General features: G+C 46.2%; 1 pseudogene; it reads right to left on the bottom strand.

Moving 5' to 3' along the window:
• Positions 1–4,445: 4,445 nt before the first annotated feature.
• LOC123121119 (protein trichome birefringence-like 19) lies at positions 4,446–5,754 on the bottom strand (annotated as a pseudogene).
• Positions 5,755–9,466: the final 3,712 nt, after the last annotated feature.

The raw sequence follows: 9,466 nt of genomic DNA, 5'->3' as shown, positions 1-9,466 counted from the left end.
TTTTAGCAATTCAACAAAAAGTCAAAAAATTCTGAAATTATTTTTGAAATAAACTTGACCGTTCATTGTACTAGTGAGAAAAGTTTCACAAAAATAAAATTCCTCTTTGACTTCTTTTGAAAAAAGAAAATTTTTTGGTCAAAATAGCGTGAATAGTGACCTATAATAGCAAATAATTTTTGTCTTTTTCGCTGTGAAGTCAATGTTAGTTTTTTTTGTGAAAATTTATATACTAGTGCACAAGTAAGTCAAGTTTAATCTAAAAATACTTTTGAAATATTTAGACTTTTTGTTTAATTATTTAAAAAAAATCCCCATATAGGGTGTATATACATGTGGAAGCCAAAGGGTATTTCCCGTATGTGCTTTCTGAATTTCGATGGATGTTGTTGAACGGGCACAGATCTGGCCAGCCTGAAATTGCAGAACCGGTGAGGTTGATTGTTTCTCTCTAGGGCCAACAACCTTTTCATAACTATAAATATAAACCCAAGTTCGAATATATTTATCAAAATCCCACTTTAAAATACTTTACAAAATAAAACCTTGCATATAGAATTGTTCTTTTCCCAAATAGACCCTATGATCCTTTCCTTGATTTATCCTATGAATATAACATCAACAACAACAGCAGCAATAGCAACAGCAGCAACAACAACAACAGTAGCAGCAGCAGCAGCAACAACAACAACAACAACAACAACAACAACAACAACATCCCTTGTGTTGGGGCATGCCGAGTATTTATGACAATATTCCTTATTTGTTGAATTCATGTGAGAAGCCACCGAAGCATTATCGAAGATTATGGTTACATCCACACTGGGAATGGGCTACCGTTACGTTGTTTCTTCGTATCATGTATTATTTTAGGTAATATTGTGTCGCACTGGGTTATGTTATCATTCTGCTAAGTATGTGTGTATCAGCTACTGATCGAGGGATTGATATGTGATGCATAGTGGACCCAACACAAGCTGTCTAACATGTGTTTATTGTGTTGTAGTGGTGGTGGTCATAGACTGCTATCCACTTCGTTGTTGATGTATACATGGAATCCATGTTGTCATTTGTATTCAGTTGCTCGTTACCAACTAGCTAATTTGTATATGCAAAGTTACAAATATCTCATTTGGTCATGAGAATAATTGTTCTTAGGAAGCTGACAGTGCAAGCACGGTAACCCATATATCGCAAGAGATGTAGTGTATGCATATCGCATGCATACACTTGCTTTGCTTGGAACCCACTATTCACGGTGGTTTCGATCAGCATTATCTACTCATAAGCATGACGTCTGCGCATGCACGCAGTTCACTTAGCAATCCTACGTCGCTTCAACTAGATGGAAAACGAGCACAAGGTAATCTATAGTTGAGACGTACGTCAGTTCAACTAACAAATTTTGAGTGCATTGTGATGTGTGTGTGGTGTATACATCTACATCGTTTAACTACTTGACGTGGTTATATATTGGTCACTACTAACTTGCTGCTAACATTTTTTATGCTAGGAAAGAGGGACTTGTTTATTCATCAGAATCACCACTTTAAAAGAAAAACATGGAGTAGAGATGCAAGTGTACTAGTATTTATTAAGAAAGAAGATGATATACAACTAAAACAAGACAAGGCCCATGCAATAGAGGCATGACTTGATAGGAAAACCTAAAGTCCTAACTGGCGTAAGCATCATCAACACGAAAGCCAGCGATCGGCGAGTAGAAGACAACTGAACCCAACCTAGACTAGAGCAAAAGATACATCACAAAGCATGAAAGCGGGAACCGTGCACAGCAAAACCTAAAACACAACTACAAACTACACAATCCAAACTTGACTACCAAGATGACGAAGGCGACTAAAGCACAGACATCATAGGGGCAGATCCGCCACAAGTCCCGAGACAAACCTTTAGCACGAGTATATGCTCAATATCACCGAGCGACGAGGCCATCTCCCAAAGCCATCTGCCTCCACGTAGGCCATAGAAGAGGGGCGATGGGTGAACGGGCACAATTGGGGAAGCAAAAGGGCGCGCGTGAGCATCAAGGGTGAAGCCAACCATGAGCCGAGGGAGCCGGCGACGCATCCCCGAGCAGCGAACCCACGACCAGTCAGTGAAGAACCATCACACGACCACAACAAAAATCCACCCTTCGGTTGGAGAAGAGCCAACCAGAGGCGGATGCGGAAAATCAAGCCGAGCAACCCCTAGATTTGGCCAAGGGTGAACTGGCGACCAAGAGAAACTGAGTCCACGACCAAAATAACAAACACCCTATCTGCCGCCAAATCTGACAGATTGTGACTGGGAAACACCAGATCCAATATCGAGGACGACCGATGGAGGGGGTGGAGCATGGCAACACCCCGACCACGTTGCGGGCCTGCAATGCCCTAGGACAACGAGGGAACGACGGGGTGCCAAATCCGGCAGCGGAACGCCCGGATCTACATGGGGATTAACCACCGTGTTTGTTGGCCCTTGATCTCTCAAATGGCCACACTTAGAGCATCTGTAGGGGACCCCCTAAAAAGCTATAGAGGAGTAAAATCCCTCTAATTGGCACCTAGCCAATCTCCTAAACTGGTTTGAGGAGTAAAAAATTACTCCTCCGCCTAGCAGGCGCCTAAAAATACTGTGAGCTCGGTGGCTCGGGTAAAACTTCTCTCCCGTGGAAGGTCTCCTTGTGGCCGGCCGGTCACTCGCGTGAAGCACCCATGTCGACGGCGGCGACCTCGGGGCTCGCGGGTGACCTCATGACGTTGAGGAGGTGTTGCGGAGGTGTACGCGGGCATGATGCTCCTGTTCTCGTCAGGCCTATTGCAGCTGCTCCTGCCCTCACCGGCGTTGCGCGCCCGGAGCACCGCCCTGTTTTGCTAGTCCAGGAGAGCCTACCAACAGCGGAAGCCGGTGGCCATGCGTAATGCAAGCAAAAGTTTAGAGTTCTACGTCAAATAATCGAAACCCGAGACAGGAGACGCGTGGACTCGATCGACGATCATGCAACACACCTCGTATGCCTGGGTGATGCTTGAACCGGTCCTCGGCCTCAGACTTAGACGACAACGGGTGTTTGTCGGGGTGCCATTGGTGCACTAGGAACCAGTACGCGGCCCTGATCTCCTGCGGGGGCATGTCCTTGGTAAAAAAAGCTTGAAGCTCGCGAGCTAAACGAGTAGCTCGTGACTCGGCTCGAATCGACTCGAACTCAAAAAATAATGAGTCGAGCCAAGCTTTAGTTTAACATCGTTTATAGAACGAGTTAGCCGAGCCAATCTTACGAGTACTCGTGTAACTCGTTAGCCTCGGTACAAAAGATCAGCCATGTAAATTGCGTCCCAGGCGCACAACACAACACCTAGACATTCGAGGAAATTACAATTGTTGGGTCCTGTATATGTTACTAGCTTGCTGATCATTGTTGTCATGTACAATTGTTTGTGGTCAATGGTCATGTACATGGTACTGACTTGATGGTACTGACAATTGTAAGTTAAACTCATACATGCTTACAATTGTTTGTGAACATTGTACATGTTTAATATGTACATTTTACATTCCCAAGTGATCATTTTTATCATATTTGTAAGCTTTTATGTTCATATCATTAATGAGCTTAACAAGCTAAACAAGCCAGTTCGCGAGTTATACGAGTCGAGCCAATCTTGAATTTGAAATCGTTATAATAACGAGTCGAGTCGAGTTAGCTCGTTAACGAAACAAGTTTTAGCGAGTCGAGCCGAGCCGGCTCGACTCGACTCGAATTCCTGCCCTGTTGGTGATGTTGAGCAGCTCGTAGTACAGCTCCGCTGGGCTCCCCATTGCCACCTGCGAAGAGCGCTGTTGCGAGGACGGCGACATGCGAGACCAGCCAAGGAACGCACATGTGAGTGTGCGAGAGCGCTATTGCGAGGACGGCGATGCTAGGCATTGGTACAAATTTTGATATTCAGTTCGTGGGCGTTTGCAGGTGGCACGACCGGTGAATATCGTCACGATGGCGGAGGTCGACAGACGTGTGGTCGGCAGCGCCGTCGCCGGCATGGTCATCATCGTCGCCGCTCGTCGCGGAGACGTATAGCAGGTGTTCGATGGAATGCATAAGTCAATTGTATGTTTTACCTCGCTAAGTTTAGAAGATTGACTAGAAATGACCAAAACTTATTGGAGTAAAAAAAATTTACTCCACTAATGTTTATTCGACGGTTTACTCTCTATTTTCTAGTGGATCGGCCCCTAGGTAACTCGGCATCACGAGTGCTCAGCTCTCTCGTACACACTGGCAAAGACATACAGCGATCATTTTACAATGTATAGCTGTACAAATGGGTTTTACATATGGCAAGCAGTATTGGCCATTGCTGATTATAATCCAACTGAAGTACAGTCACCCGATCTATATGATTTATATTTATTATCAATAGATCTCTCATTTTGTTTTATGTAGAGTTGAGCATATGGAGCAGCATGTCGTTCCAGGTATCGATGGCCCCCGGCAGGCACCAGTGCACGCAGTCGTTGTACAGGGTGAAGTGCTTCTCCGGCGTCCAGCCCCGGTACTTGCTGGGATGCGCGTCGGCCCGCAGTATCATCGCCTCCGTCGTGTCCATCAGCATCATCCTGACATTGCCCGTGGCCGCCGCCCTCTCCGCCGCCGCCGCAAACTCCTCCCGCTGCAGCTCGCGGAAGTCGCGCTCGAAGCCCTCGACCCTCCTCTCGCCGCGCCGGGACGGCGCCGTCCGCACGCAGTTCCCGTCCTCGCTGTTCCACTGCCCGCCCTCGTACTGCGACGGGTCCACTGTGCGCAGCAGCGCCGTGCCGCGGAACCGGCCGTCGGCGCCGGACAGCGCCCGCAGCGCGGCCCTCGTGGCCATGCGCAGTGCGTACCGCGGCGTGAGGTCCGTGACGTTGGGCAGTTGGCAGTAGTGGCAGCCGACGAGCCGGCCGGCCTCGTACAGCATGGACGGGCGGTAGAACCAGCTGGACGCCGACACGACGACGTAGTCGAGCTCCGGGATGCGCGCCGCCCACACGTCCTCCGCCTCGTCGAGGTGGAGGTTCCACAAGCCCGTGTGCGCCGGTCCGTCCTCGTCGATCTGCTCGTGCCGGACCAGGTAGGACCACGGTGAAGTTGTACTCGCCGTAGTGGTACACCGTGTGCTTGCTGCTCGGCCAGCTCGTCGTAGGCTCCGCGACCTGCACGCACGCACGGCCATGAGGCAGATCATTAAACTCCATGAGTGAGAGCTCGCTTAGGAGTTAGGAGGTACGTACTCTGGTGAGGAGGCAGATGAGAGAGTCCTTGTGGTTCCTGGCGAGGGAGTCACCGACGAAGGCGATGGTTTTGCCCCTCATCAGGGCGAGGAAGCGGGCCGGGTCGAAGCGGGGCAGGTCGCAGCCGTCGCCGTCGGGCCGCCACCGCCAGTTGACGAAGCCGAGGTCCGGCTTGCCGAACCTCATGCAGTCGTAGTGCTCGTGGATGACCGAGCACGTGTCGTTGGTGTAGTAGGGCGCGTCCGGGTCCGGCACCCAGTCGCCCCTGAAGATGTCACACCCCTCGCCCTCGCCTCGTCGTGATCGTGTGTGAAGGTGAGAAGAAAACACGCGCCATGGGTGTGGGAAGGTGGTGCACAGCAGGTTGGAAGCCGCGAGAAGAGCAGCGAGGAGCATGAGGGACACGACGGGGACGAAGCATCTGCTGCTGCTCACATGGACACGGGGATTGCAGCTGTGAAGAAGGGCCCTCATGGTTCTACCTGTGGGGAGTTATTCAGTGTGCATTTGAGTTTGATTGTGCGCATTAGCCAGGCATATATGATGATGATCATGCATGCATGCGAATGGCGAGGCAATCACGCACTTCACTGGTGCCGGTGTGGTCAGCAGCTATCTTGATCCATCGTCCAATGCAAAGGTGCTTAGATAAGGTGCTAAGTGCATTAAATACCTTAGCAACCCAACTCCTCAATGCATTGGTGCTTATTAGCTTGTTGTTGCTAAGGCCCCTCCCAATGCTCCACCTTCCACGTAGGCAAAAAAATCTGATGTGGCAAGTTATTTAAGAGGAGAGAGAGGAGTGTGGTGACCCCAGGAAGAACCAATGCTAAGCGCGTGAACCTATGCAAAACATTTAAAGGAAGAAAGCCCACCAATACATGAAAAGCTTTAGTTGCTAAATCATTAAATAAAGCAAGCTTAGCAACTATAAGGCTGGTCATAGTGGGGAGTAATTTAGAGTAGTAACATGCATATGTTACTAGTCTATGTTACTACCTCTATAGTGCATAGTATCATAGATTAGTATCATAGGTGGTCTTATTTATTGCCATGCATGACACATAGTAGCATCACATTTATTATGTTACGATATCTACTTATGTTACTATAACCATCTCTCTCTTCTTTAATTGCCTGCCACATAAGACTGCTCACAGTGAGGAGTAACATAGAGTAGTAACTTGCCGATGTTACTAGTCTATGTTACTACCTCCATATTGGGTAATAACATATGAGTGGTATCATGAAAGAGTTCATTTATTAGGCTATAGACTCATTATGCCTTGAAATGTGTGATGTTACAGTAACTAGCTAAGTTACCACAAACCCCTCTCTCCTCATTAATTAGCTGCCACATAAGCAATCTTGTATTGAAATGTGTGATGTTACTCATTAAGTTACTCCCATTGTGACTAGTCTAAGCATGTTTGCGAGTCCCAAGCGCATGATACTACTTATGTTACCCCCACTATGGCTAGCCTAAGCTAAGCACCTATGCATTGGGGAGTATAGTTGCTAAGCTATTTAATGTGCTTAGCACCTCATCTAAGCACCCATGCATTGGGAGCAGCCTAAGCACACTATATTTAATGAGTTAGCACCTAAAATCTTTTATGCATTGGTCAAATTGTTTCATTTAAGTGGTTTGCCTAGGTTCTCCAAGTGCTCTCTCTCCTTCTTAAATGATGTGCCATGTTATTTTTTCGCTTATGCGGCATGCTTAGCAATTGTTTTCTTCTCCTTCTCCATGCCAATATAAAACTGCAACAGTGGGCTGCGCACATGCACTAATGTACTAATCCGCCTCTATACGCCGAATCATTCGTGGTATCCGTCAAATTAGCACTCAAACAAACGATTCACTCAAATTACAGTGGTCTCCCACCACAGCCAGCCCACAGCCCGACCAAACCTCACCAACCATAGCCTCAAGTGTCATGACAGAAGATAGTCTTTGTTGCACAAGATACCTCTCAGGATTGAACTACCTGTGAGGATCCAACAGGTTCGACTCCTGGTTCTTCTTTTTTGATTAATGACTCTTGGTTCTTCACAAATTGATAAACATCCCGAGGGAAAACATAGACCACCTCTTCTTTACTTGCTCTTTTGCTAAATTTCTTTGGAATGTGATTTGTGGGGCTTTGGGCAATCCAACCACCCCTATATCTTTTTTTGATTTGTGTCAAAATTGGTTACCAGCCTATACTGGTAAAGATAGGGCTGTGGTGGCCGTTGGTGCTGCTGCCTTAATTTGGACTATTTGGAAAACAAGAAATAAATCTTGTTTTCAACGTGTGATTCCTGTCGAACCTACTAATGTAATTTTTACTCTGTGCTCTTTGTTGGACTCTTGGGTCGTCCTACAGAAAAGAGGAGTAGCAAAAATGCTTGACACGGTATCTAAAGGACTCTCTCAGGTGGCAAGCGAGGTTTTCAGGCTGGCGCACGTTTGGGGGCCTGCTGTTCGAAGAATTTGTTGTCAAAGTCTGGGTTAGCCTATGATATAAATATGCTACTTGGCGAGTGTGTAGAACTGATGTTGTTGGTCTGGTTTCTTTAGTGGGAGTTGATGTGTTTAACATCCTTAGGGTGTGGTTTAGATATCCAGGGATGTAGGCTTTTTTTCTTTTGCTCCTATCTTATTGTGTGAGATTTTGGTCTGTAGTGCTTCACTGTATTGGCCTACAAAGTAGCTGTACCCCCAAACTCCATTTTCATAAATAAACATCCCGAGGCCATCTTTCCCTAAAAAATGAAAAATCTGAGGTCATCTGTGTCTCTCCCACACGCACCTGCCGCTGATCAGCGACTCATTGAGTCGAGGACCAGCTTCTTCGTGTAGCCATTACCACTTGGCTTGCCACCTGCAGATATGTAGACATGTACTCGGTGCCCTATGATGAAGTGTGTCTCAAACTATTAAATTCTAAAAGAAGGAAGCATGCAATGGTACTAAAATGTACTAGCATTATATGTGTTCTCTGCACAAATGATGCTTCAGCCTTCTGAATCATAGATACCTCCGACGGTAGTAGCCTTAATAAATTAATCAAAGGGAAAGTAGTGGCTGAACCCAGCTCGGTGCACTCAGGTGCACCCACGCAAGAAAACATAGTAAAACATTTAAAACATTCTGAAACTTTGTGGCAATGATCATCAACAAATGTTATGGGCACTTGCAAAGTTTAGTGGTAAAATAACATTCGAGGAGCTCTATAAAAAAGACAAAATCTGCTTTAAACAGTGCACTTACACTTTGACTAATTTTCAGTGATTTTGTCTTTTCTGTACAGAGCTCCTCGAATGTTATTTGACCACCAAACTTTGCAAGTGCCCATAATATTTGTTGATGATCATTCCCATAAAGTTTCAGATTTTTAAAAAATGTTTTGCTATGTTTTCTTGCGTGGGTGCACCGAGTTGGGGTGTAGAAAACTAACTCTCTTAATCGAATGCATAGCCGCGATAAAGAACTCACAAGGCTTTATCACAAGTTTACCTGCTGCATAAGCATTGTTGGGAGGTCATCCAAGTCGCAATTGTAGTTGGTTATCAAATATCCATCCGAGGGCTTCCAAGTCAATGATCCAATAATGCTTGGAGAATCTTCACCCATCAAACTTATTCGGCAATCTTTCATGATAATCTTTGTATTGAATTGTGTCATGGAATTGTAATTAGGTTCATCATTATCTGAAGGCTTCGTATGCCGATCAGCAGCCAAAATAGGTTGCATGAGGCAGAGACACCAGGAAGAAGCTCAAGAATGCCATGTAGGAAGAGACCGCAGATGGACATACGGAACCGCAGATGGATTTGGAGATGGAAATTGGACATGGTTCAAGACCAGTTCATATCACCAAACGCTAAGGCAATCTTAAACATTCCATTGCGTCAAGGAGTGGTGATGACTTTATGCTTGGAAGTTGGAACCTTGAGAGATCAGGTGTATATACTCTTTTAAATATGTGTGTCGTGCTTTAGTGAATCAAAAAGAGCATTCTGCTCCAGATGAAGGGTCATCTACGGAATCCTCAGGAGAGAAGAACAGATGTGGTCATCCTTATGGAAACTCAAGGTTATGCTGAAAGTTAGGGTCTTCTAGTGGCGAATTGTAAAGGGGATTATGCCTCTTGAAGCCTCTGTGAAACATAGGCAAATAAAGAAGATTAGCAGATGC

This window comes from Triticum aestivum, chromosome 5D, assembly GCF_018294505.1.
Source record: "Triticum aestivum cultivar Chinese Spring chromosome 5D, IWGSC CS RefSeq v2.1, whole genome shotgun sequence".
NCBI classification, from domain to species: Eukaryota; Viridiplantae; Streptophyta; class Magnoliopsida; order Poales; family Poaceae; genus Triticum; species Triticum aestivum.
The sequence above is the reverse complement of the archived record's forward strand: the minus strand, read 5'-3'. Positions and strand labels throughout refer to the sequence as shown.